Source organism: Sarcophilus harrisii, chromosome 1 (genome assembly GCF_902635505.1).
Source record: "Sarcophilus harrisii chromosome 1, mSarHar1.11, whole genome shotgun sequence".
Taxonomy (NCBI): Eukaryota; Metazoa; Chordata; class Mammalia; order Dasyuromorphia; family Dasyuridae; genus Sarcophilus; species Sarcophilus harrisii.
Genome location: NC_045426.1, coordinates 455,960,548 through 455,987,402, shown reverse-complemented (window position 1 = coordinate 455,987,402; position 26,855 = coordinate 455,960,548).

The following is a 26,855-nucleotide window of genomic DNA, read 5'->3' as shown; positions in this document are numbered from 1 at the left end:
TTAAAAATTCATAATATTATGTGTGTGAGGAAATAGAAGGATTTTGACCTTAAAAGGCTGAGGTTAAATTATAGGACCTGAATTCATACCTCAGCTCTGCTGCTTTTTCATTTTTTAAAATCTTGATCAAACCATTTAACATAGCTAGATCTCATTTTTGTCATATCTAAAAAGAGGAAAGTGAAGCAAATAATATTCCCTTCTAGCTCTCTATCTATGAACCCACGTCAATTTATGTATATTATATATATATATATATATATATATACATATCTGCATATCTAATACTGTATATATGCTACATATGCATATATCTTCTATATTCCATGATTTTATAGTATCTTACAGATAAGAAACAGCATCCCAAATTTTATAATTAAAATATTTACCAGTCAGTACAGAACATTATGTCAAAAATATCAATGAAATACATTTAAGAGCTCTCCCAGATTCTATAAGATAAATAAATGCTTGGGAGCATAATCCTTTATTTTTAGGAAGACAGAAATATTTTTCCCAATAACATTTGATTAAACAAACTCATTGAGTAAGTCTCTTCCATGTGCTTAAAAAATGTATAATTTGAGACATTTTAAAAACCAAAATCAGATTGTTAAAGTGCCCCATAATCTTTCCTATAAATATGCTATACATTTAATAAGTCCAACAATCTCATCATAACTATTCATCTGCCAAAAATAAAAGCAAAATAAATCAGTTATTTGAAGCAAGTTGTGATTGATTCTGTTTTTGTTGTATATGTATGAATCCCATAGAAGTAATGGAAGTTTCAGGCACATTGACAAAATGTACCTCAAAATATTTGTGGAGTTAAAGATACAGCAAGTAACATTTTAAGAATGACTATTCAGTGTTTGTGAATGTAACCATAACTAGCATGGAGCAAATGTTATATTATTCCAAAGTTACTACATCTGGAGGGAAGTATACATGTGCTCTGTAGGAGGTTTCTTCTATGTCAGAATATACTTTTTTGCTTCCTCCACCATCTCTGCATCCTAATTCAAAACTGTCCCTTTATAACTCTCTGGGTAACAGGATGCCTTTTCCTATTATGACCATACATGCTCTCTGTGCCATCTCCTAATTCTTAATGAGTTTGCTCCCATCACAGTTTTTCAGATAATTAGGCCTTTATTTATTATATTCTCTGTTGGTTGTTCCTATTTCTGTGAGAAGTTAACATGTGCTGTTACACTTATATATTAATCAACATATAGGTAATATTTAAAAAAATAATTACATAATTAGTAGAATTTTTTTATGATGTTACCAAAACTCTGAAGTCTATACAGTTACAAAATTAAGCAGTAAAGAACAATATATCACAAAAAGGAAGAATAAATTAATGTCAATATTACTCTAGGAAGGGAGTTGTAGGGGTTTGAAAAGTCTCTGGATAATTAATCACCAAGAATGTATTAAATAAATATAAATATTATATTAAACAAATATTATAAGATAGGTGTTCACAATGAGCTTTCATTTCAATTGGGAAGATGCATGTGTGTGTGTGTAGATAGATATTCAATAAATATAAATATATTTGAAGTAGTTAAATACAAGAGGAAACTAGTGATTGAGGGAATCAAGAAAGACTTCATGCAGAAAGTGAAGCTAGAACTGAATCTTGAAGAACTATATATGGCAGAGGAAAAGGAGTAGTACATTCCAGACAAGGAGAATGGCCAATACAAAGATATGGAGATGGGTGATGAAATGTTGCATATGAGGAAAAGAGAGTTCAGAATAAGTAGGTCCTAAAATGAAGCAAAAAAAGGCTAAGGCAGATTTTGTAGGCCTTTAAATATTACGAGTTTGTATTTTATTCTAGAGGCATGAGCTGAATGAGAGAGTCACACAGTCATAATCATTGGGAAAATCACTTTGGCAGCAGAGTGTTGAATACACTAGAGAGAGAATAAATTTGAGACAGGAAGATCATTTAGAAAAAAGTTGCAAAAGCAATGCAATAAGTCTCTAAATTATAAACTAAGGTGATAGTTATATTATTGGAAAGAAGTGGTCAGGTAGGAGAGATGTTGTGAAGGTTTATAACAGCAAAATTTAGAAACTGATTTGATATGTAGTGTAAGAAAAATGAAAAGTTCAAGATAATGCTGATTATGAACCACAGGCATTGGAAGGATGTCTGTGCCTTTGACAGAAACAGGGCATTTGGATGGGAAGATCATTTAAGGGGAACAAATAAGTTCAGTGTCAAATGCATGTGATACATCCAGTTTGAAAAATTCAATTAGCATTTTATGATGTAGTTCTAAAGTTCTGGAGAGTGATTGAGAATAAGTATACATATCTAGCAGTCATCTGTATAGGAATGATATATTTGGATGAGTGCTAAAAAGGTTTACAAAAGATTAAAGGTATAAAGGAAGAAGAGGGAAAAAACCTAGGAAAGAACCTCAAGTAACATTCGACATGAGGGGGAATGATGTTTAAAGAAGTGGGGAAAGAACACATAGAAAGTTTCATAAAACTCAGGAGAGATTATTCAGGAGGTGAAAGTCAATGGCATCAAGTATAGCACATACATTAATTAGTACATTGGTTGAGATAGGCAAAGACAGAAAAGATCATCATATTTACTAATTAAGAAATCTATGGAGGGCAAAGCCAAGATGGTGGGGAGAACAAACACTTCATTCTGAGCTCCCTTCAACCCTCACCACTAATTACCAAATTCATCCTCTGAAATAGTACTTGACTGGTAGAATCCACGAATATTGGGAGTACAACAAATTACCAGCAGAAGATAATCTAGAAGATTGCCAGAAAAGGTCTGTCTTGATCAGGCAGGAGGAGGCCACCACAGACAGGGAGGCAGAAATTGGAGGCTAGCATATGCTGAGCAGATCGGGAGCAGGGTACCGTCTCCATGGGTGGAGAATTTGCAGAGAGGACTCTATCACAGGTTGGCTCCTCTGCTTTGGTTGCACAGCAGTAGATCAGCAGAGAAGTTACACAAATGCCAAAAGTAGAGTGTATCCCCAAACTCCAGAGTTTCACAGGACCTGCCCATATCCACCCAGCACCAGGAGTGACTCAGCATGACTACAATGCAGCTGTGCAGACACATTCCATACAGCAGGGTTCTGCCCAGGACAGCCACTCTTCCACAGCACTGTGCTCTGCCCAGGGCAGTCACACTTCCACAGCACAGGGCTCTTCCCAGGGCAGTGAAACTTCAACAGCATGGCCACTCTTTGCAATCCTTTCACAGAACAGCTACTGTCCATCTGTAGAGGAAGCTGGGAACCTCCTTTCCCTGAAGGCAGACTCCAAGGGCTTTTAAAAAATGAGCAAAAAAGCAAAGTGAGTTCTAACTATAGATAGCTTCTATATAGAAAAAGAACAGATTACCAACTCTGAGGAGACTAACAGCAAGCAGTCTCCAGGCAAAAACCCAAAGTGGGATATTACCTGGTCCCCATCACACAAGGCTCTCCTAGAAGAAATTATTAAAAAATCTTAAAAGAGAGCTAGAAGAAAAATGGGAAAAAGAAAGACAAGCTCTGCAAGAGAGTATGGAAAAGGCATATAACTCATTAAAAAAAAGATTTGATTAAGTGGAAAAAGAAAACAACTTCCTGAAATGTGAATTGAAAAAGATAAAGAACTCCCAGGAAAGTAGGATTTGTGAATTGGAAAAAGAAAATAACTCATCAAAAAAAAAATTAGTGAAATGGGAAAATATTCCATAGAGCACAACAACTCATTTAAAAACTCAGTTGGACATATACAAAAAAGGAGTAAAAAAAAAGTTAATGAAGAAATAACTCATTAAAAATCAGAACTGAACAAGTGGAAATGAATGGTTCATTGAGACACCAAAAATCAGTCAAGCAAAACGAAAAAAAATGAAAAAATAGAAAAAAAAAGAGTTAAAAATTTATTAGAAAAACAATAGACCTAGAAAATAAATCTAGGAGGGATAATCTAAGGATTATTGGGCTCCCTGAAAACCATGATGAAAAAAGAGCCTAGACACTATTTTTTAGGAAATCATCAAAGAGAACTGCACAGATATAATAGAATCAGAAGGCAAAATAGGCATTGAAAGAATTCATCAAACACCTTTGAAAAGAAACCCCAAAACAAAAACTCCAAGGAATATTGTAGCTAAATTTCAGATCTATCAGACTAAGGAAAAAATATTATAAACAGCCAGAAAAACACACACACACACACACACACACACACACACACTTCAAATTCCTAGCCACAATAAGGATTACTCAAGATCTAGCAGCTTCCACATTAAAGGATCAAAGGGTCTGGAATCTGATATTCCAAAAGATAAAAGAACTTTGAATGCAGCCAAGAATAAACTACCCAGTGAAGCATTTTCTTTCAGGGAAGAAGATCAACTTTCAGTGAAAGAGGTGAATTCCATTTATTCCTAATGAAAAAAACCAGAGCTAAACAAAAAGTTTGATTTCCGAATATAAAACTGAAAATCAGCAAAGAAGCATAAAAAGAACTCTTGAATACTGTATTTCTGTTATGGGGCTACATAAAGAGTGTGTGTATAATTTGATTTTACTGTTATAATATTTTTTAAAAAGGAATTAGAAGTGGAAAGGGGATTATATCAGAAAAAGGGGAAAGTGGAGATAAAAAGAGGGAAATTGCATCTCACAAAGAGGCAAAAGAAACCTATCATATCTGAGGGAATTAAGGGAGGGAAAGAAACATTGTGTGAATCTTACTCTCATCAGATTTGGCTCAAAGAGAAAATATTAGACATATTTGGTTTACAGAGAAACTTCTCTCACCTCATTAAAAAGTGGGAGAGGAAAGGGGAAAAGGGAAAGAGTAGGCTAAATAGAAAGGAATACAGAAAAAAATAAGGGAAAGATATAAGAAAGGGGAAGGGACTCAAAGGGAGGTGGGAGGGATTCTAAAAAAGGAGAGCTGTGTGAGGCAAGTGGTGCCCATAAGTTTAATGTTGGGGATGAGGGTAAGGAGGGAAAGAAAAAGAAAGTATAATCTGGGGATAATAAGGTGGCAAAAAAAACACACTTAGTAGTTTTAACCATAAATGTGAAGAGGATGAACTCTCCCATAAAGCAGAAGTGAATAGCAGACTGGATCAAAAGCCAGAATCCTACAATATATTGTTTACAAAAAAACACATTTAAAGCAGGGTGATACATACAGAGTAAAGGTAAAAGTTTGGAACAGAATCTATTATGTTTCAGGTGAAGTAAAAAAAACAGGGGTAACCAATCTTATCTCAGATCAAGCAAAAGCAAAAATTGATCTGATTAAAAGAGATAAGGAAGGAAACTATATCTTACTAAAAGGTAGCATAGACAATGAAGCAATATCAATACTAAATATATATGCACCAAGTGGTATAGTATCTAAATTCCTAAAGGAGAAGTTAAGAGAGTTGCAAAAGGAAATAGATAGCAAAACTATAATAGTGGGAGATCTCAACCTTGCACTCTCAGAACTAGATAAATCAAACCACAAAAGAAATAAGAAAAAAGTTTAAGAGGTAAATAGAATATTAGAAAAGTTAGGTATGATAGATCTTTGGAGAAAACTGAATGGAGACAGAAAGGAGTATACTTTCTTCTCAACAGTTCATGGAACCTATACAAAAATTGACCATATATTAGGACATAAAGAGCTCAAATTAAATGCAGAAAGGGAGAAATAGTAAATTCTTTCTTTTCAGATCATGATGCAATAAAAACTACAGTCAATAAAAAGTTAGGGATAAATAGACCAAAAAGTAATTGGAAACTAAATAATCTCATCCTAAAGAATGAATGGGTGAAACAGCAAAACATAGACACAATTAATAATTTCACCCAAGAGAATGACAACAATGAGACAACATACCAAAATTTGTGGGATGCAGCCAAAGCAGTAATAAGGGAAAATTTTATATCTCTAAAGGCTCACCTGAATAAAATGGAGAAAGAGAAGATCAATGAATTGGGCTTGCAACTTAAAAAGCTAGAAAAAGAGCAAATTTAAAACCCCCAATCAAATACTAAACTTTAAATTCTAAACTTAAAAGGAAAAATTAATAAAATTGAAAATAAAAAAAACTATTGAATTAATAAATAAAACAAAGAGTTTGTTTTATGAAAAAAACAACAAAATAGATAAACCTTTGGTAAATCTGATTAGAAAAAGGAAAGGGGAAAATCAAATTGTTAGTCTTAAAAATGAAAAGGGAGAACTTTCCACCAATGAAGAGGAAATTAGAGCAATAATTAGGAGTTACTTTGCCCAACATTATGCCAATAAATTTGATAACCTAAGTGAAGTAGATGACTACCTTCAAAAATATAGGCTGCCCAGATTAACAGAGGAGGAAGTAAATTGGTTAAATCATCCCATTTTAGAAAAAGAAATAGAACAAACTATTAACCAACTCCCTAAGAAAAAATCGCCAGGATCTGATGATTTTACGTGTGAGTTCTACCAAACATTTAAAGAACAATTAACTCCAATGCTATATAAACTATTTGAAAAAATATGGAATGAAGGACTCTTACCAAAATCCTTTTATGACACAGACATGGTACTGATACTTAAACCAGGTAGGTTAAAAACAGAGAAAGAAAATTATAGACTAATCTCCAATGAATATTGATGCAAAAATCTTAAAATATTACCAAAAAGATTACAGAAAATCATTCCTAAGATAATACATCATCACCCAGTAGGATTTATACCAAGAATGCAGGGCTGGTTCAATATTAGGAAAACTATTAGCATCACTGACTATATCAATAACCAAATTAAGAAAAACCACATGATCATCTCAATATATGGAGAAAAAGCATTTGATAAAATCCAACATCCATTCCTATTAAAAACACTTGAGTATAGGAATAAATGGACTTTTCCTTAAAACAGACAGTAGCATGTATTTAAAACCATCAGTAAGCATCATATGTAATGGGGGATAAATTGGAACCATTCACAATAAGATCAGGAGTGAAACAAGGCTGCCCACTATCTGTGTTACTATTCAATATTGTATTAGAAATGCAAGCTTTGGCAGTAAGAATTGAGAAAGAGAGTAAAGGAATTAGAGTAGGTAATGAGGAAACCAAATTATCACTCTTCACAGATGATATGATGGTATATTTAGAGAACCCCAGAGATTATACTAAAAAGCTGTAAGAAATAATCCACAACTTCAGTAAAGTTGCAGGATGCAAAATAAATTCACACAAATCCTCAGCATTTTTATACATCACCAACAAAACCCAACAGCAAGAGATACAAAGAGAAATTCCATTTAAAATAATTGTTGATAGTATAAAATATTTAGGAAAATATCTGCCAAAGGAAAGTCAGAATCTATATGAGCAAAATTATAAAACACTTTCCACACAAATAAAGTCACATCTAAACAATTGGAAAAATATTGAGTGCTCTTGGATAGGCGGAACGAATATAATAAAGATAGCAATGCTACCTAAACTAATCTATTTATTTAGTGCTATACCAAACAGACTTCCAAAAAACTATTTTAAGAAAAAATAAAAAAAAACTCATCTAGAAGAACAAAAGGTCAAGATTTTCAAGGGAACTAATGAAAAAAAAATCAAATGAAGGTGGCCTAGCTGTACCAGATCTAAAACTATATTATAAAGCAGTAGTCACCAAAACCATTTGGTATTAGCTAAGAAATAGACTAGTTGATCATTGGAATATGTTAGGTTCATAGGACAAAATAGTCGATTAATATAATAATCTAGTGTTTGACAAATCCAAAGACCCTAGGTTTTGGGATAAGAATTCACAATTTGACAAAAACTGCTGGGAAAATTGGAAATTAGTATGGCAGAAACTAGGCATTGACCCACACTTAACACCATACACCAAGGTAATGTCAAAATGGGTTCGTGATCTAGGCATAAAGAACGAGATTATGAATAAATTAGATGAATGTAGGATAGTTTACCTTTTAGACCTGTGGAGGAGGAAGGAACTTTTAACCAAAGAAAAATTAGAATTCATTATTGATTACAAAATAGAAAATTTTGATTATACCAAATTAAAAAGGTTTTGTGCAAACAAAACTAATGCAGACAAGATTAGAAGGGAAGCAATAAATTGGGAAAACATTTTTACAGTCAAAGGTTCTGATAAAGGCCTCATTTCCAAAATATGTAGAGAATCTACTCTAATTTATTAGAAATCAAGCCATTCTGCAATTGATAAATGGTCAAAGGATACAGACAGACAATTTTCGGATGAAGGAATGGAAACTATTTCTAGCCATATGAAAAGATGCTCCAAATCATTATTCATCAAAGAAATGCAAATTAAGACAACTCTGAAATACCATTACATACCTCTCAGATTGCTGGGATGAAAGGAAAAGATAATGCTGAATGTTGGAGGGCATGTGGGAAAACTGGGACACTGATACATTGTTGGTGGAATTGTGAATGTATCCAACCATTCTGGAGAGCAATTTGGAACTATGCTCAAAAAGTTATCATACCCTTTGATCCAGCAATGTTACTACTGGTCTTATATCCCAAAGAGATCTTAAAGAAGGGAAAGGGACCTGTCTGTGCCAAAATGTTTGTGGCAACTCTTTTTGTAGTGGCTAGAAACTGGAAATTGAATGGAAGCCCATCAGTTGGAGAATATGTTGTGGGATAGTATTGTTGTATAAGAAATGACCAGAAGGATGATTTCAGAAAGGCTTGGAGAGACTTACATGAACTGATGCTAAGTGAAATGAGCAGAGCCAGGGGATCATTATATATTTCAATAACAATATTATATGATGATCACTTTTGATGGACGTGGCTCTCTTCAACAATGAAATGAACCAAATCAGTCCCATTTATTCAGTAATGAAGAGAACCCGCTACACCCAGCAAAAGAACTATGGGAAATAAGTGTGAATCACAACATAGCATTTCCACTCCTTCTGTTTTTGTCCGCTTGCATTTTTGATTTCCTTCTCAGGTTATTTTTATCTTATGTCTAAGTCTGATTTTTCTTGTGCAGAAAAATAACTATGAATATGGATACATATATTGTGTTTAACATAGACTTTAACATATTTAACATGTATTGGTCTACCTGTCTAGAGGAGGGGATGGGGGAAAGGAGGGGGAAAATTGGAAAAGAAGGTTTTGCAAGGGTCAATGCTGAAAAATTATCCATGCGTATATCTTGTAAATAAAAAGTTATAATAAAAAAAAGAGATTTATGTATATTTCCATTTGAATAAAGGAAGAAACAAGCATTAAGCACCTATTTTGTGCCAGGCACTGTTAAATGCTTTATAAATATTATCTGATATAATTCCTCACAACAACCCTAGAAGTTGTGTTATCATTATCTTCATTTTTACAAGGGAAGAAATTGGAGCGAATAGAATTAACACAGTTAGTAAATGTCTCAGATCAGATTTGAACTCAGGAGAATGAGTCTTCCTTACTCAAGGTCTGGTACTCTATTTACTCTACCACCTAGTTGCCTTTGCCACATGAGTACTATTGTCTAAATTCTATAGTCATTCATTTAAGCCTCATGGTAGACACTCCATCCTAATACTAGGATTCAACAGTTGTCTTTGTTTACTAAAAAAAAAGAAAAACAATATCAATCTTATATTGTAATGGGCTGAGGCTTGAGTTGATGCACTGAGGTCCCAAGCACATGAGGCTAAATAGTAATTAGACTATACTCTATTAATATACATGCTTGGATAAAGAATGGTCCCCGCCCACTCTCTGTGCAATTCCTGATGTGTTGTATAGGAAATGACTATTTTGGTGGGTGGAGGCAGAAACAGACAGGAAGAAAGGATGGGAGAGATTGGCCTGGGTTCTATGCTAGTAGCTGCTGGTTGTGTGGCTGCTAGTCTAGCTAGCTTCTTGACTCAGCTGCACACATTGCTATCGCTCATTCTCTTCCACCTCCAGTCTTTCTTCACTGAGAATAAAGATTGACGATTTTCCCCTAACCTGAATTCCTGACTCCGGCTGATTTTAAAATACGCGGTCTTCACATTATATAGTATTATAGATACTATACTCTTTCAATAGTGCAACACCATCTTGTTCAAGGACATAAAAATAAAAAGTAAAAATAGAAACTTAAAAATCTGATTTCCTATGAATATTGCCAGCTGAATTAAGATGGGAACTAAATTATATGGTCTTAGAGTTATCTATAATTATGTGATTCTATAATTCTATAATAAAAATTTTGTAAGAATACAAGGCATTCTTCAACTGATAAATGGTCAAAGGATATGAACAATTTTTAGAAGAAATTAAAACCATATTTCTAGTCACATGAAAAATGCTCTAAATCATTATTGATCAGAATAATGCAAATTAAGACAACTCTGAGGTACCACTACACACCTCTCTTAGACTGGCTAAGATGACAGGAAAAGATAACCATTCTGGAGAGCAATATGGAATTCTGCCCAAAGGACTACCAAACTGTGCATACCCTTTGATCCAGGAATCTCTGCTGGACCTTTGTCCCAAAAAGATGGTCAAAAGGGAAAAGGACCCATATATGTAAAAATGTTTCTAACAGCCCTTTTTGTAGTGGCAAGGAACTGGAAATTCAATGGATGCCCAAAAGTTGGAAAATGGCTCAATAATATACATACTGAATATGGGTATAGAAATCTATCTTACCCTGCAGGAAAATAGGAGAGGAATGGGATGTGGAAAGACAGGAGGGTGGTAAAAAAAAAAGGGGGGGGGCATATTGGGGGAGGGAGTGGTCAGTACCAAAACACTTTTGAGCAGGGACAGGGTGAAAGGAGGAAGAAGTTAGAATTAATGGGGGGAAGTGCAGTTTGCAATATTAATTGTAAAAAGAATGTTAAAGAAAGTTTCTCTGATTAGGCCTCATGTTATGGGATAATATTGTTTTATAAGAAATGATCAGGAGGCTGATTTCAGAGAAATTTACATGAACTGATGCTAAGTAAAATGAGTAGCACCAAGAGAACATCGTACATAGCAACAAGATAATGCAGTGATAAGTTCTGATGAACAATGAGGGGATTCAGAGCAGTTCCATGGTCTTGTGATGGAGAGACCCATCTGCATCTAGAGAGAGGAGTGTGAGAATGGGATGAATCACAACATAGTACTTTTACATTTTTGTTGTTGTTTGCTTGCTTTTTGTTTTCTTTCTCATTTTTTCTCTGACATTTGCAGCGAATTTAAATATATATATATTTTTGCACATATTTTACATACATTGTATTATTTGCTAACTAAGAGAGAGAGTAGGAGGAAGGGAGGGAGAAAAAACTGGAGCACAAGATTCTGTAAGGGTGAATATTAAACACTATCTATGCATGTGTTTTGAAAATAAAAAGCTAAATAAATAAAAGATTTGTAAATGAAGTCTTATAAAGAAGAGATGAAAAAATTAGGTTCTATAGAGACTATTATTTGTGTTGCATATTGGACTATAAGTGAATCATTGTGCTATGCCCCACTGGGAATTAGGGGAGACTAGATAACTTTATTGAAGTACCTTGTAATTTTTTAAAAACACTTTTGTCATTCATGCCTATTAGTGGTATTAAGTCAAAGGATATACATGAATTTATAACCCTGTGGGCACTGATCATATCTTTTGATTATCTATTAGTTGGAGCATGGCCCTGATTTTTTTTATAAATTTGACTCAGTTCCCTCTATATTTGAGAAATGAGGCCTAACCAGAGAAACTGTCTTTAATTTATTTTTTTTATAATTAGTATTACAAACTGTATCTCCCCCCATTAATTCTAATTTCTTCCTCCTTTCACCCTGTCAGCTCACAATTGTTTTAGTACTGACTACTCCCTCCCCCAATATGCCCTGTTTTTTACCACCCTCCTATCTTTCCATCTCCCATTCCTCTCCTATTTTCCTGCAGGGTAAGATAGATTTCTATTCCCATATTCAGTATGTATGTTATTTCCTCTTAGAGTCAATTCTGATGAGAATAAGGTTCATTCATTCACCTCCTCTTCCCCCTCTTCCCCTCCATTTTAAATCTTTTTTTTGCCTCTTTTTTATGGTAGATAATTTACTCCATTCATCTTCTCCCTTTTCCTTTCTTCTAATACATTCCTAACTGCTACAATAATGAGAAAGTTGTAATGAGTTACAAGTATCATTCTCCCATGTAAGAATGTAAACAAATAAACCTTATGAAATCCCTTATAATATAACTTTCTTGATTACCTCCTTATGCTTCTCCAGAGGCCTGTATTTAAAAAAAAAACCAAGTTTTCCGTTCAGTTTTGATCTTTTCATCATGAAGACTTGAAAATCCTCTATTTCATTAAATAACAACATTTTCCTCTAAAAGATCATACTCAGTTTTGCTGGGTAGGTGATTCTTGGTTGTAATTCTATCTTCATTAATCTCTGGAACATCACATTCCAAGCCTTTCTTTCAGTCCTTTAATTTAGAAGCTGCAAAATCTTGTGTTATCCTGACTGTGGCTCCATTATACTTGAATTGTTTCTTGTTTGGAAGCTTGTAATATTTTTTCCTTGACCTGAGAGTTCTAGAATTTGGTTGTAATATTCCTGAGAGTTTTCATTTGGGAATCTCTTTCTGAAAGTGATTGGTAGATTCTTTCAATTTCTATTTTACCCTCTGTTTCTAGATTATCAAGACAGTTTTTCTTGATAATTTATTGAAAGATGATATCCAGGCCTTTTTTTTTTATCATGACTCAGGTAGACCAATAATTTTTAAATTATCTCTCCTGGAGTAGTTTGGAACTATGCTCAAAAAGTTATCAAACTGTGCATACCCTTTGATCGCAGTGTTACTAGTGGGATTATATCCCAAAGAGATTATAAAGAAGGGAAAGGGACCTGTATGTGCACGAATGTTTGTGGCAGCCCTTTTTGTAGTGGCTAAAAACTGGAAACTGAATGGATGTCCATCAGTTGGAGAATGGCTGAATAAATTGTGGTATGTGAAAATTATGGAATATTACTGTTCTGTAAGAAATGACCAACAGGATAATTTCAGAAAGGACTGGAGAGACTTACATGAACTGATGCTGAGTGAAATGAGCAGGACCAGGAGATCATTATATACTTCAACAACAATACTATATGATGACCAGTTCTGATGGATCAGGCCATCCTCAGCAACGAGATCAACCAAATCATTTCTAATGGAGCAGTAATGAACTGAACTAGCTATGCCCAGAAAAAGAACTCTGGGAGATGACTAAAAACCATTACATTGAATTCCCAATCCCTATATTTATGCACACCTGCACTTTTTATTTCCTTCACAAGCTAATTGTACAATATTTCAGAGTCTGATTCTTTTTCTACAGCAAAATAATGTTTTGGTCAGGTATACTTATTGTGTATCTAATTCATATTTTAATATATTTAACATCTACTGGTCATCCTGCCATCTAGGGGAGGGGGTGGGGGGGGGTAAGAGGTGAAAAATTGGAACAAGAGGTTTGGCAATTGTTAATGCTGTAAAGTTACCCATGTATATATCCTGTAAATAAAAGGCTATTAAATAAAAAAAAATATCTCTCCTGGATCTATTTTTCCAGGTAAGTTGTTTATCCAATGAGATATTTCACCTTTTCTATATTTTTTGTTTCATTTGGGGGGGTTTTGCTTTATTATATCTTGATTTCTTATAAAGTCATTAGCTTCCATTTGCTCAACTCTAATTTTTAAGGAATTATTTTCCTCAATGAGGTTTTGTCCCTCCTTTCCCAATTGGCCACTTTTGCTTTTTAAGGTATTCTTCTCCTCATTAGCTTTTTGTATGTCCTTTTGCATCACTCTCAATTCTTTTCCTAATTTTTCCTTTATATCTCTTGATTTTCAAAATCCCTTTGAGATTTTCCATGATCTGAACCTAATTCTTATTTTTCTTGGAGTCTTTGGATGTAGGAATTTTTACTTTGTTATCTTCTGAGTGTGTTTTGACCTTTCTTGTTGCCATAATAACTAACTTTAAATAGTCAGAAACTTTTTCTGTTGTCTGCTCATTTTCCTAGCCTTTTACTTGGCTTTTTAACTCTTTATTAAAGTAGAACTCTGTTTCCAGGTTGTAAGGTGCACTGTTCCAAGCTTCAGGGGTTTTATGCAGCTGTTTTCAGAAATCCTTCTGGGGAATCTGATCACAAGCTTTCTTTCCTGCTTTGGAGGTGTTAGAGGAGTGTCTCTGCCCTACTGTAACTATAAGATGTAGTGTGCTATCCAGGGTTGTGGTGCTGGGACTGGCTGAACTCCCACTCTGGTGCCACAGATTCTCTCCACTGACCTTCCAAGACCTACATGGTATCCTTGGACTGAGAAGTTTAGAAGCTTCCAGCACTGCTGCTGATTCAGAGGTTCCTCTTTACTGAGGCTGAGGCTGCGCTAGCAATGGCTTGTGGTAGGATTATACACTGGGTTCTTATCCTGGTTCCACAGATCTTTTTGGCTGACTTTCCAAGTCTTCTTTTGGTGTCTTGGAGCTGAGAGGTCTGGAAGCACTAGTACTGCTGCTTATTCAGAATCAAGTTTGGGGGATGGGGGGCTAAGGCTGGTTGCATTGGTGTACCCTGCACTGGGATTGCATGCTGGACTCCCATTCCATGTCACTGACATTTTCTGCTGACTTTTTAAGTTGCCTTCAACTAGAGATTGGTCTACTCCATCGTTTGGGGTGTTCTAATGCTCTAAAATTTGTTAATAGTCACTATTTAAAGGAATTTTGTTCATTTTGAGGGAGTGGTTGGGCAAATGCTTGTCTTTACTCCACCATCTTGGCTCTTCCAACTTCTAGAATTACCCTTGTAAGTTTTAATATGTAATATAGGAAAAGGACAAACAAATAGATGGATAGATAGGTACAGAGACAGTTTAATAATATGGCATCTCTATGAGCTTTCTGAAAGAGGGAAGAATTAAGTAGAAAGAAAAATATCTGTGGGACATTCAGTTTGAAATATCCAATAAATATTTGATGAGTATCCCCTTCCATTACTTACAATGCATCTACATTTTAGTCAAATTTCCCCCAGATCTTTCATAGCTATCACTTCCACAGGCTAGAGACCTTTCTCAATTTTATCAGTATCTACATTGAAAAGGTATCATAGCATATTCTGACTCTTTCTATTATTTCTCACTGGAATAGTTCTTTTTCAAGCACATATTTCTTGGATGATATCCTTTATATCTCTTCTTGAATATAGGTCATCATAAGAAATTTGCTTCAATATACTGATGCCCACCTTTCATCTATCACTTTTTGTACCACCTGTTCCATAGATAGATAAAAGCAAGTGACAGAAATATTTAAATATGAGCACAACTTATCACAAAGCAAAGGGAACATACACAGGAATGCTAAGTGACTTGGGGATATAAAAAGGATACAAATAATTGGCAATAGATAAAGAGAAAATATAGCATAGTAGAAAGAGTATTATATTTGAGCTCTAAGAATTTAGGAAAGAAAATTCTTAAATGTGGATTTTTATCAAATGTGTTTCAGTTTGGGCAACTCTAAAAAGGGTGATGGACAACAAGGTCTCTAAAGTAATTTTTAGTTCAAATATATGGAAACATGATCTCAAACTCAGTTATTTCATTCCAAGCTGGAAGGGAATAAAAGTTATATTGTTTTTTTCTGATCTCCCAAATTCTTTCCTGGATCTAGACTTAAATAAATTGATTTTCATAATGTTCATATAGGGAGGAAGGAGCAACCTAGCCTGAAAGAGGGGGAAAGAGGGATGAGTTACTACATGATGTTTAAAGGCTATTTCACTCAATATTTATTTAACTTATTGAACTACCAGTGACTACTATTTAACTTTTAATTTAATAAAAAAATGCAACCAAGTGTGCAACACTCAGCCCTTTGTAGTTCATTCAGTGTAAACTATGCTTGCATTGTAGAGAGAGTAATTGCTTCTGAAAACCAGCAGACTTGTTGTGGATGCCTCCTAGGCATTTTGTAGAACTCAATAAGTGTTATAAGAGTCTATGAATTATGAGAATGCTGTCTGACTTTGAGCCAAAAGGGAATTTTTCCAACTTGTGCACATCATCATAACATGTCAGATGAAAATTATATCTGCTAGTAATTTGATGGGAAAATATTACTGATTATTTCCAAAAGCCTTCTGATAGATTCCTTATTTTCTGATGCCCCTCTGAGACAACCCACTTAATAACAACAACAACAAATTGGCTTCTGTTATAAACTGAAAGAGCAAACCAGAGGCCTACTTGTCCACAGAGTTGCTAAAGAAAGATGTCTCTCTTGTTTCTGTGGGAAAGGATTCCCTGATATTTCTTTCATAGCTAAGATTTTTGTATCTACTTAATCATCTCATGATTAAGATTTTTTGCCCCTAAGGCCCATAGAAGAACTAGACAAAAACTAAATAGAAATGGACATTTAATAAATAATTTTTATCTTGTTATTTCCTAACTCTTCCTTTATTTCTAAATAACAAATTCAAAGATATACATTGCCAGGCCTACGTGGAGAATCTTTCCATGCGTATGATGATATAAAGATTTTTGCATCTCCTCCTCTAGTCTGTAAGAGGGATCACATTACATATTTATTCTTTGATAAGTATGTAATCCCACAAGCCTCTTCAATCTAAACACTTTGAAAAAATGTTGCTAATATGCATAATATATATATATATATATATATACATTTGTGTGTATATAGATATGTGTGTGTGTGTGTGTGTGTGTATGTATGTGTGTGTGTGTGTCTGTCTTTCTATCTGTCTATCTATATACTTTAGCTGAATTCTCACAGGACAGGAAGACAAAAACATCAGAAATATAAAATTCTCATGAAATAACAAAAGGAAAGTGAACTACTTAGACCTCCCATTAAACATCCCCAACTTCACTGGGAAACAGGGAAAAACAGCATGCCAGACCCATCCTACTCCAGCAATATCTCAGGTTTGTGCTTCAGGGATGGAATATGAAGATCCTTGCCTAGTTTCTCCACAGCTGTCACTCAGTATGAATTCCCCTTCACTGGAAAGAGACAGCAAACACTGATTCTGCCAATCCAGAAAAACAAAATGCAATACAATTAGGAAGGCCCATTAGAAGAGAGAAGTGCACAGCCTGGTGGAGGGGAACCCCTAGGGGTTTTCCATACCAAAAAGGAATGAGAAGCAGAAACCCCATTCTTTTCCTGTAGAGATTACTTTGGATGGGGAGTCAGTGTAGTCTCATATTCTCTCAATACATGGACACTGAGTATGTCCAGTCTTAAGGGGCTCTTCAATAGTTGATAATGTTGGTGAGGGAAAATGAACAGTGATCCAAGCTTCTGAAATATACAAGAGTTGAAATGCATAATTCTAAAGCTACACTGAATGTAACTTTAACTGCTAAATAGAAAATCCAAAGAAAGATAGAGGGAGAAAAGGAATAAAAATTCAGACAATGATGACACACTGAACAAATATATCATGAGAAAAAGGGCCATAAAATCATCCACAAAAAAACCAACAACAAAACATTGGTGATTTTCTAGAGGTCATAGAAAAATAGCCAAATATTTGAGAATGATTCAAAAGAGTTTATATATATATTGCTGAAGCAATTAAAATTAAGTGACTTGCTAGGGTCACACAGCTAGAAAGTGTTAAGTGACTGAGATCAATTTTGAACTTAGGTTCTCCTGACTTCAGGATTGGTGCTCTATCCATTAAGCCATCTACCTGTGCCTGAGAAATAATCATTTTAAAGAAAATATGGAAATGGAAACTAGGTTATAAACCAGAGCTCTCAATCTATAATTAACAATAATAAAGACAAAAGGAATTATTTAGACTGCACAATGAAGAATTTTCCAAAGCAATCAAATGTCTAAAAGACAAAATGTCAGATTTAAAACTCAAAAATATAGAAGTAAAAGAAAATAAAGCAAAAAGAAATATCAAAATACATAAATTCAACATAAACCAAAGTGACTTACGTAAAATATAGTATAGGTCTCCCAGGAAAACACCATAAATATAAAAAAAAAAAACTACAAACTGCACAGTATATGGGAGGCAGAAATAATAATATAAGAAAATTTTCTAGAACTTTTGATTAGAGATAAAAACTAGTAAATGATGGAAACTACAGATTACCACCCAGACAAACAAAGGTTTGTCTAGAAACTCCTTGAAATGTGATAGTTAAATTTTAGTTTTAATGTCAAATGACTTTTTAAAAGCATCAGGGAGAAACATTTTTATTTTTAAAACAATTCAAATAATTTAGGATGACTCCATAATCCCTAGAAATTATGTGGGAATCAAATAGGCTACTCCACAAGGAAAGAAGCTGAATTTGCCAACTGAAGTAACACATTTTACGGATCATCAATGAGAAAAAACAATAGAACTTCAACAAAAGAGACATTTAAATATTTTTTAATGTAAGCAGTATGTTTAGCTTAAAAAAACTTCACACAAAAGAATCATAATGAAATCAATAAGTATAATTATCAAGAAAAAACATATCAATGGACCTGTCCTCTATCCATTCAATAAGCATCATATCATATACGTTATATGCCAGATACTCTGTTATGCACTGGTGATATAAAACAAAATTAAAATGGCCCTATTATACAGAAGATGTCAAATACCTAGTCACATGTAAGATATATGCAGAATAAAGGGAGGGGAAGTAATTTCAAAATAGAGGGCCCTGCAATCTGGAGAGATCAGGAATAACCTTCAGAGAAAGGAATGACTTATTCTAAGACTTGAAGAAAGTCATGAAAAGTATTAGATAGAGGTGAGAAGGAAGAACATTTCAAGCATGAGAGACAACCTATGTAAAGCTACAGCGATGGGAGATAGAGTGTGTGGAATGGTAAGTATGTCAATGTAACTGGGTTTGAAGGTTGCATGGTAGCAGGGGAAGAGAGTATAAGAAGACTTAAAAGTTAAAAGAGTTAAAAAGAGACAGGTAATGAGAAACTTCAAATGCCAAAAAGGAATTTTGTATTTGGTAGATAAGATTTGTCAAAAGGTTGGATATGTGGAGCAACTGTGAGAAGACAAGGATGATGCTCAGGTTCTGAGCCTCATGAAAAGAATGCTGATACCCTTATTGAAAATACAGAAGCTGAAAAGGGTGAAGAATAAGTGTATTTATGGACTTGTTGGATTTGAGTTTCTAATAGGCATCTACATTATAGCTAGGAGAGAGACTTGATTTGATATATAAATCTGGGAATGATCTTCATAGAAGCAATAATTGGATTTATGGGAAATAGTGAAACAGTGTAGAAACAAAAGTCAGATTCATATATTGTGAGCTAAATTCCATCTTCCCCACAAGTAAATCAACATCTTTCAGGGAGAGGAGAATAACACAGCTAGGAGTCACTCATATTGGGTGAGAATAAATAAGGCCTACCTAGGTAAGTTTGAAATGATGCCTCATCCAGCTTTGAGGGGAACAGCTTTAAAAATTGTAATATTCTTAATTGATCAAAATGAGTTGGAATGGATTTGAAGATTAGGATAAAGAAATTAGAACACAAATTTCATTCAATAAAGGAAAATTAAAATGAAAGGGGTTTATCATAAGAGTTTTTTCTTTGCAGAAGTAGTGATAAGCCATATATCCTAGTGAGAGGCGGGGAACTTTTACTTAGTCAAGGAACGTACATAATAGTACACAGCCTTCTTTCCATCTATCCTATCCCAATGAAAAATAAACAAAAACCTGCATTTACAGAATCACATCCCACCCCACAATAAAAGATATATGAATTCCCAGATGCAATCAACCTGGGTTTGACCTTGGAAGCTATTTGATAACATGGGAGACACAAGGGATGCAATCAGAGCTCATGAATTAAGATGCAAAATAACTATTAGATCCACCATTTCTACCCTCATACCCCAGTGGATGGAAACCCAAAACAAAAACAAAAACAAGCAAACAAAAAACCAGAACAAAGATAAAAGAAAAGAGTATAGAATAAACTTTATAAATGCAATAACAATTTGGCACCAGAGAATTTCTATCTCTTCTAGAGAAAAAGAGGTACTAAAGAAGGAAGATATAATATAAAAGGAATGAACAGAATTCAGAATATACTAGAAGGGGTAAAGAAATGAAGAAAAATAAAATGTAAATGGAAGGTAACCATAAAAGAAAAATATTTAAACTAAGAGTAAGATAGGAAAAGGGGAAGATAAATAAGAAGAAAGAAAGCCATAATTTAAATATATTTAAGGAATTTGGGATAAAGCAAGTAAACAAGAGCATTATTCATTTTGTTTGTTCATCTTGATTAACAAAATGTCTAGAGGTGAAAGAAGAATGGCAATTTCAGGTCTCAAATCATAAGGGAATAATCATCAAAACTAATTTCTACTGCTTAAAAAAATAGAAAAGCAGTTAAGTAGACTAAAGTAGCTGAACAGGAATTTATTTTTTAAGTAAATAACTTAGTGGAGTGGTGGGGAGATATGGAGCCAAGATGGCAGAGAGTAGATACATCTGTATCTGAGTTCCTCCTAGTTTCCCTCAGATCAACACCAGGTCAAACCTCTAAACAGGTTTTGGAGTAATAGAACCCACAAATATTTGGAGTGTAACAAATTCCCAGAAAAAGAAACATTGGAAGAACTTCAGAAAAGATCTGTTTCAATCGAGCATGAGGAGAGGCTGCAGAGTACAGATGCAGAGTAAGGAGCCTGGAATAGGAAGCCAAGGTATTGTGGCGTCTGCTCAATGGGAAACCTACTGTGAAGGTCTCAGGCTACTCTGTCCTGGTTACAAGCCAGTGAGTCAGCAGATTAGCTGTAAAACACACAAAGAAAATAAAAAGCAAATAGTGAGCCTCTGAACTTCAGAAAAAACATGAATTCAATACAGACCCAGCACCAGAAGTCAGTCAGCAGCATTGGCCCCAGAGCAAATTAAAGCAGCTATCATCCCCTTGCCTTAAGAGCAGACATGAACTTTTTCAAAGAAAATGAGCAAAAAAGCTAAAGGAACTCTGACTATAAACAGCTTTTATGGATAAAGAGAAGAAAAGACCTCAAACCCCCTAAGGATTCTAAAGACAAATTCTCATCAGATGAAGGGTGAGAAGGGTGGTATTAGTTGGCCCCCATTTCACAAGGCTCTCTTTGAAGAATTCAAAAAGGATTGTAAAACAGTTAGAAGAAAAATAGGGAAAGGAAATGAGAACTTAGCAACAGAATTTGGAAAAGGAAAAATAGAAATTATCTGAAGAAAACTCCTTACAAAATAGAAACGAAAAAGAAACCAATTTGTTAAAAAACAAAATTTGTTAAATGGGAAAAAATGCAATGAACAATTTACCTCATTTAAAAGTTCAATTACCCAAATTCAGAAGGAGATAAAAAAGCTAACTGAAGAAAATAATTCACTAAAAATTGGAGTTGAACAAATAGAAGTGAATGATTCAATGAGATTTCAAGATTCACTCAAACAAAATTTAAAAAAATTAGAAAATGTAAGAAAATGTAAAATAACTCTTTGGAAAAACAACTGACCTGGAAAAGGAAAAATAATCTAAGAATTATTGGAATTCCTGAAAACATGATGAAAAAAAAAAAAAAAAGCCTAGACATCATCTTTCAGAAAATCATTGAAGAAAACTGTCTGGACGTCCTAGAACCAGAGGGTAAAGTAGCCATTAAAAGAACTCATGAATTTCCTCCTGAAAACACCCCCCAAATAAAAACTCCAAGGAACATAATAGCTAAATTTCAGAATTATCAAATGAAGGAGAAAATATTGCAAGCAGCTAGAAGGAAACAATTTAAATAATGAGGAGCTGCAATCAGTATTACCCAGGAACAAGCAACTTCCACTTAAAAGGATCAAAGGACATTAAATCTGATATTCCAAAAGTCAAAACAACTTGGATGGCAGCCTAGGATCAATTACCCAGCAAAATTGAGGATTATCTTTCAGGGGAAAAGATGGACATTCAATGAAACAGGTGAATTTTTCATTTATTCCTGATGAAAAGACCAGAGTTGAATAAAAAATTCAAATCCAGAACTCAAGAGAAACTTAAAAAGGTAAAAAGAAAAGAAAAAAGGAACTTACCTTTTTTTCATAATTATAACTTTTTATTGACAGAACCCATGCCTGGGTAATTTTTTTTACAACATTATCCCTTGCACTCACTTCTGTTCCAACTTTTCCACTCCCTCCCTCCACCCACTCCCCAAGATGGCAAGCAGTCCTATACATGTTAAATATGTCATAGTATATCCTCAATGTAATATATGTGTGCAGAACCGAACAGTTCTATTATTGGACAGGAAGAATTGGATTCAGAAGGTAAAAATAACCCATGAAGAAAAACAAAAATGCAAACACTTTAAACTCATTTCCCAGTGTTCTTTCTTTGAGTGTACCTGCTTCTGTCCATCACTGATCAATTGAAATTGAGTTAGATCTCTTTGTCAAAAAAATCCACTTCCATCAGAATACATTCTCATACAGTATCGTTGCTGAAGTAGATAATGATCTCCTGGTTCTGCTCTTTTCACTTAGCATCAGTTCATGTAAGTCTCTCCAAGCCTCTCTGCATTCATCCTGCTGGTCATTTCTTACAGAACAATAATATTCCATGACATTCATATACCACAATTTACCCAACCATTCTCCAATTGATGGGCATCCATTAAGTTTCCAGTTTTTAGGCACTACAAAGAAGGCTGCCAAAAACATTTTGGCACATATAGGTCCTTTTCCCTTCTTTAGTATCTCTTTGGGGTATAAGGCCAGTATTAGCACTGCTGGATCAAAGGGTATGCACAGTTTGATAACTTATTGATTTAAGTATCAGTACCATGTCTGTGTCATAAAAGGAATTTGGTAGGACTCCTTCATTCTGTATTTTTTCAAATAGTTTATATAGCATTGAAGTTAATTGTTCTTTAAATGTTTGGTAGAATTCACATGTAAAACCATTGGTCCTGGGAATTTTCTTAGGGAGTTGATTAATAGCTTGTTCTACTTCTTTTTCTAAAATGGGACTATTTAATCAATTTACTTCCTCCTCTGTTAATCTAGGAAGCCTATATTTTTGGAGGTAGTCATCCATTTCACTTAGGTTATCAAATTTATTGGCATAAAGTTGGGCAAAGTAACCCCTTATTATTTCTTAATTTCCTCTTCATTGGTGGAAAGTTCTCCCTTTTCATTTTTAAGACTACTAATTTGATTTTTCTTTCTCCTTTTTCTAATCAAATTTACCAAACGTTTATCAGTTTTATTAGTTTTTTTCATAAAACCAACTCTTAGTTTTATTTATTTGTTCAATAGTTTTTTTTTTTACTTTCAATATTATTAATTTCTCCTTTTAATTTTAGAATCTCAAGTTTAGTAATTGATTGGGGGTTTTTAATTTGGTAAGCCTCTAAAGATATAAAATTTCCCCTTATTACCACATTGGCTGCATCTGACAAATTTTAGTGTGATGTCTCATCATTTTCATTATCTTGAGTGAAATTAATAATAATTGTTTCTATAATTTGCTGTTTCACCCAATCATTCTTTAAGATGAGACTATTTAGTTTTCAATTACTTTTTGGTCTTTACCCCTAAGCTTTTTGTTGAATGTAGTTTTTATTGCATCGTGATCTGAAAAGAAAGCATTTACTATTTCTGCCTTCCTGCATTTAATTTTGAGGTCTTTATGTCCTAATATATGGTCAATTTTTGTGTGGGTTCCATGAACTGCTGAGAAGAAAGTAGACTCCTTTCTGTCACCATTCAGTTTTCTCCAAAGAGCTATCATACCTAATTTTTCTAATATTCTACTTACCTCTTTAATTTCTTTATTATTTGTTTTGTGGTTTGATGTATCTAATTCTGAGAGTGCAAGTTTGAGGTCTCCCGCTATTATAGTTTTGCTGTCTATTTCTTCTTGTAATTCTCTTAACTTCTCCTTTAGGAAGTTAGATGCTATATATACTACTTGGTGCATATATGTTTAGTATTGATATTGCTTCATTGTCTATGCTACCCTTTAGCAAGATATAATTTCCTTCCTTATCTCTCTTAATTAGATCAATTTTTGCTTTTGCTTGATCTGAGATAAGGATTGATACCCCTGCATTTTTTACTTCACCTGAATCATAATAGATTCTTTTCCAGCCTTTTACCTTTACTCTGTATGTATCTCCCTGTTTTAAATGTGTTTCCTGTAAACAACATATTGTAGGATTCTTATTTTTGATCCAGTCTGCTATCTGCCTCCGCATTGTGGGAGAGTTCATCCCATTCACATTTATGGTTAAAATGACTAATTCTGTATTTCCTGCCATCCTAATATCTCCAGATTATGCTTTTTTTCTTGCCTCTCTTACCCCCTTCCCTAGTATTAAACTTATGAGTTTCATTTGCGTCACACAGTTGTCCCTCTTTAGGACCCTTCCTCCTCCCTTTGAATCACTTCCCCTTTCTTGTACTCTTTCCTTATTACTCTTTTTCTTTTTTGCTTTTTCTCTTCCTCTTTTTAATGAGGTGAGAGAAGAGTCTCTGTAAAACTAATATGTCAATTATTTCCTCTTTGAGCCAATTCTGATGAGAGTAAGAGTCATACAATGTTCCTCCCCCTTTCTAAGTTCCCTCATATATGATTGTTTTTCTTTGTCTCAACATGAGATTTAGTTTCCCTCTTTTTATCTTCCTTTTTCCCTTTTTCTGACACTATCCCCTTTCCATTTCTACTCCCCTTTTTTATGTTACATCAGTAAAATCAAATTATACATGTTGTTTTTATGTATATCCACAACAGAAATATAGTTCTCAAGAGTTCCTATTACCGTTTTCTTCTTCTCTTGAGTCCTATGATTGGAGATTAAATTTTCTGTTTAAATCTGGTTTTTTTCCTTAGAAACAAATGAAATTCCTCTGTTTCATTAAGTGTCCATCTTCTTCCATGGGAAAAAATATTCAGCTTAGCTGGGTAGTTTATTCTTGGCTGCATTTCAAGTTCTTTTGCCTTTCAGAATATCAGGTTCCAGGCCCTTCAATCCTTTAATTTTGAGGCAGCCAGATCTTGCATGACCCTTATTGTGGCACCTCGGTATTTGAATTGTTTTTTTTTTCCTGGCTGCTTGTAATATTTTTTCTTTAGTCTGAAAATTCTGAAATTTGGCCACAATATTCCTTGGAGTTTTTATTTTAGGGTCTTTTTCAGAAAGTGTTTGATGAATTATTTCAACGCCCTTTTTACCTTCCGGTTCTATTACTTCTGGGCAGTTCTCTTTGATGATTTCCTATAAAATAATATCTAGGCTCCTTTTTTCATCATTATTTTCAGGTAGTCCAATAATCTTGAGGTTACTTCTCCTGAATCTATTTTCCAGGTCTGTTGTTTTTCCAAGTAAATATTTGACATTTTTTTCCAATCTTTCATTTTTTTGGTTTTGTTTGCCTGATTCTTCATTTCTCAATGAATTAGTCATTTCTATTTGTTCAGTTCTGATTTTTAGAGAGTTATTTTCTTCATTAGTTTTTTTTTCTTCTTTTTGTATATGCCCAATTGAGTTTTTAAATGAGTTGTTTTGCTCCATGGAATTTTTTCCATTTCACTAATTTTTTTTAGTGAGTTATTTTCTTTTTCCAATTCACAAATTCTGTTTCCCTGCACTTCTTGGGAGTTTTTTACCTTTTCCAATTCACATTTCAGGAAATTGTTGCTCTCTTGCATAACTTCTCTTTTCTCTCCCGATTTTTCTTCTAGTTCTCTTTTAAGGTTTTCTATAGTCTCTTCTAGAAGAGCCTTTTGTGTTGGGGAGCAACAATTGTCTGGAGACTGTTTGCTATTAGTCTTCTTGGGGTTGAAAAGCTGCTCTCTTTCTTTATAGAAGCTATTGATCGTCTTTTTGATTTTTTTTACTCATTTTTTTTAAAGCCTTTAGGGTCTACCTTCAGGGCCAGGAGGTTACCAGCTTCCTCTTCAGAGCAGTGATAGGTGTACAGAGATAGCTGTCCTGCCAACTGGCTACAAAGAGCAGCAAGATACTGGAGTGTCCTGGGAAAGAGTTTCCCACCTGGAAGTAATTCTGGCCTGCAGGGCTAAGCTGGGAAAGTGCCCTGCAAAGAACCCTGCTGTGAAGGTTAATGACTACCCTTGGGCTAGAGGCTGAGCAATGAAAGTTTCACTACCTAAACCAAAGCCTGCCCTGTGGCTGTGGGTATTAGTGGCTGAGCAGTGCAAAAACCTGCAGAGACCAGAAGTGTCCCTGTCCCCAGAAGCACAGTCATGCTGGGGAAGTTCTATTGCGGCCGAGCCCACCACTGTGCAGATTAGAGGCTGCCTCCACTGCTGTGCAGATTTGTACCTGCTCCCAAAAAAGCCCATATTGCAGGATGTGGCTGCCGGGTTGTGTTACAGGTCTGCTTAAGTCACTTCTGGGTTTGGGTGGTTAGAGCCAGATCTTGTTAGGTTCTGGTGTTTTTTTGAGTACCCTCTGTTTTAGGCCTTAATTTCTCTTCCAGTTTACTGCTTTGTAATCAAGGCAGAGCAGTTAGCCTACGGCAGAATTGTCTCTATAACTTCTCTAGCCACAGAGATCACCCCCGCCCCTGGTCTGCTCAGGACGCTAGTCTCTCCCTGTCTGAGCTAGTCTGTTCCTGGCCCCTCAGGACAAACCTTTCCTGGTGATCTTGCAGATTATCTTTGGCTGGTAAGTTGTGTGCTTCTAATCTTCATGAATTTTAGCAGTCAAGTGCTATTTTTGAGGCTGAATTTAATAGTTGGTTGTGAGGAGATGAGAGGAACTTAGAAAGTCA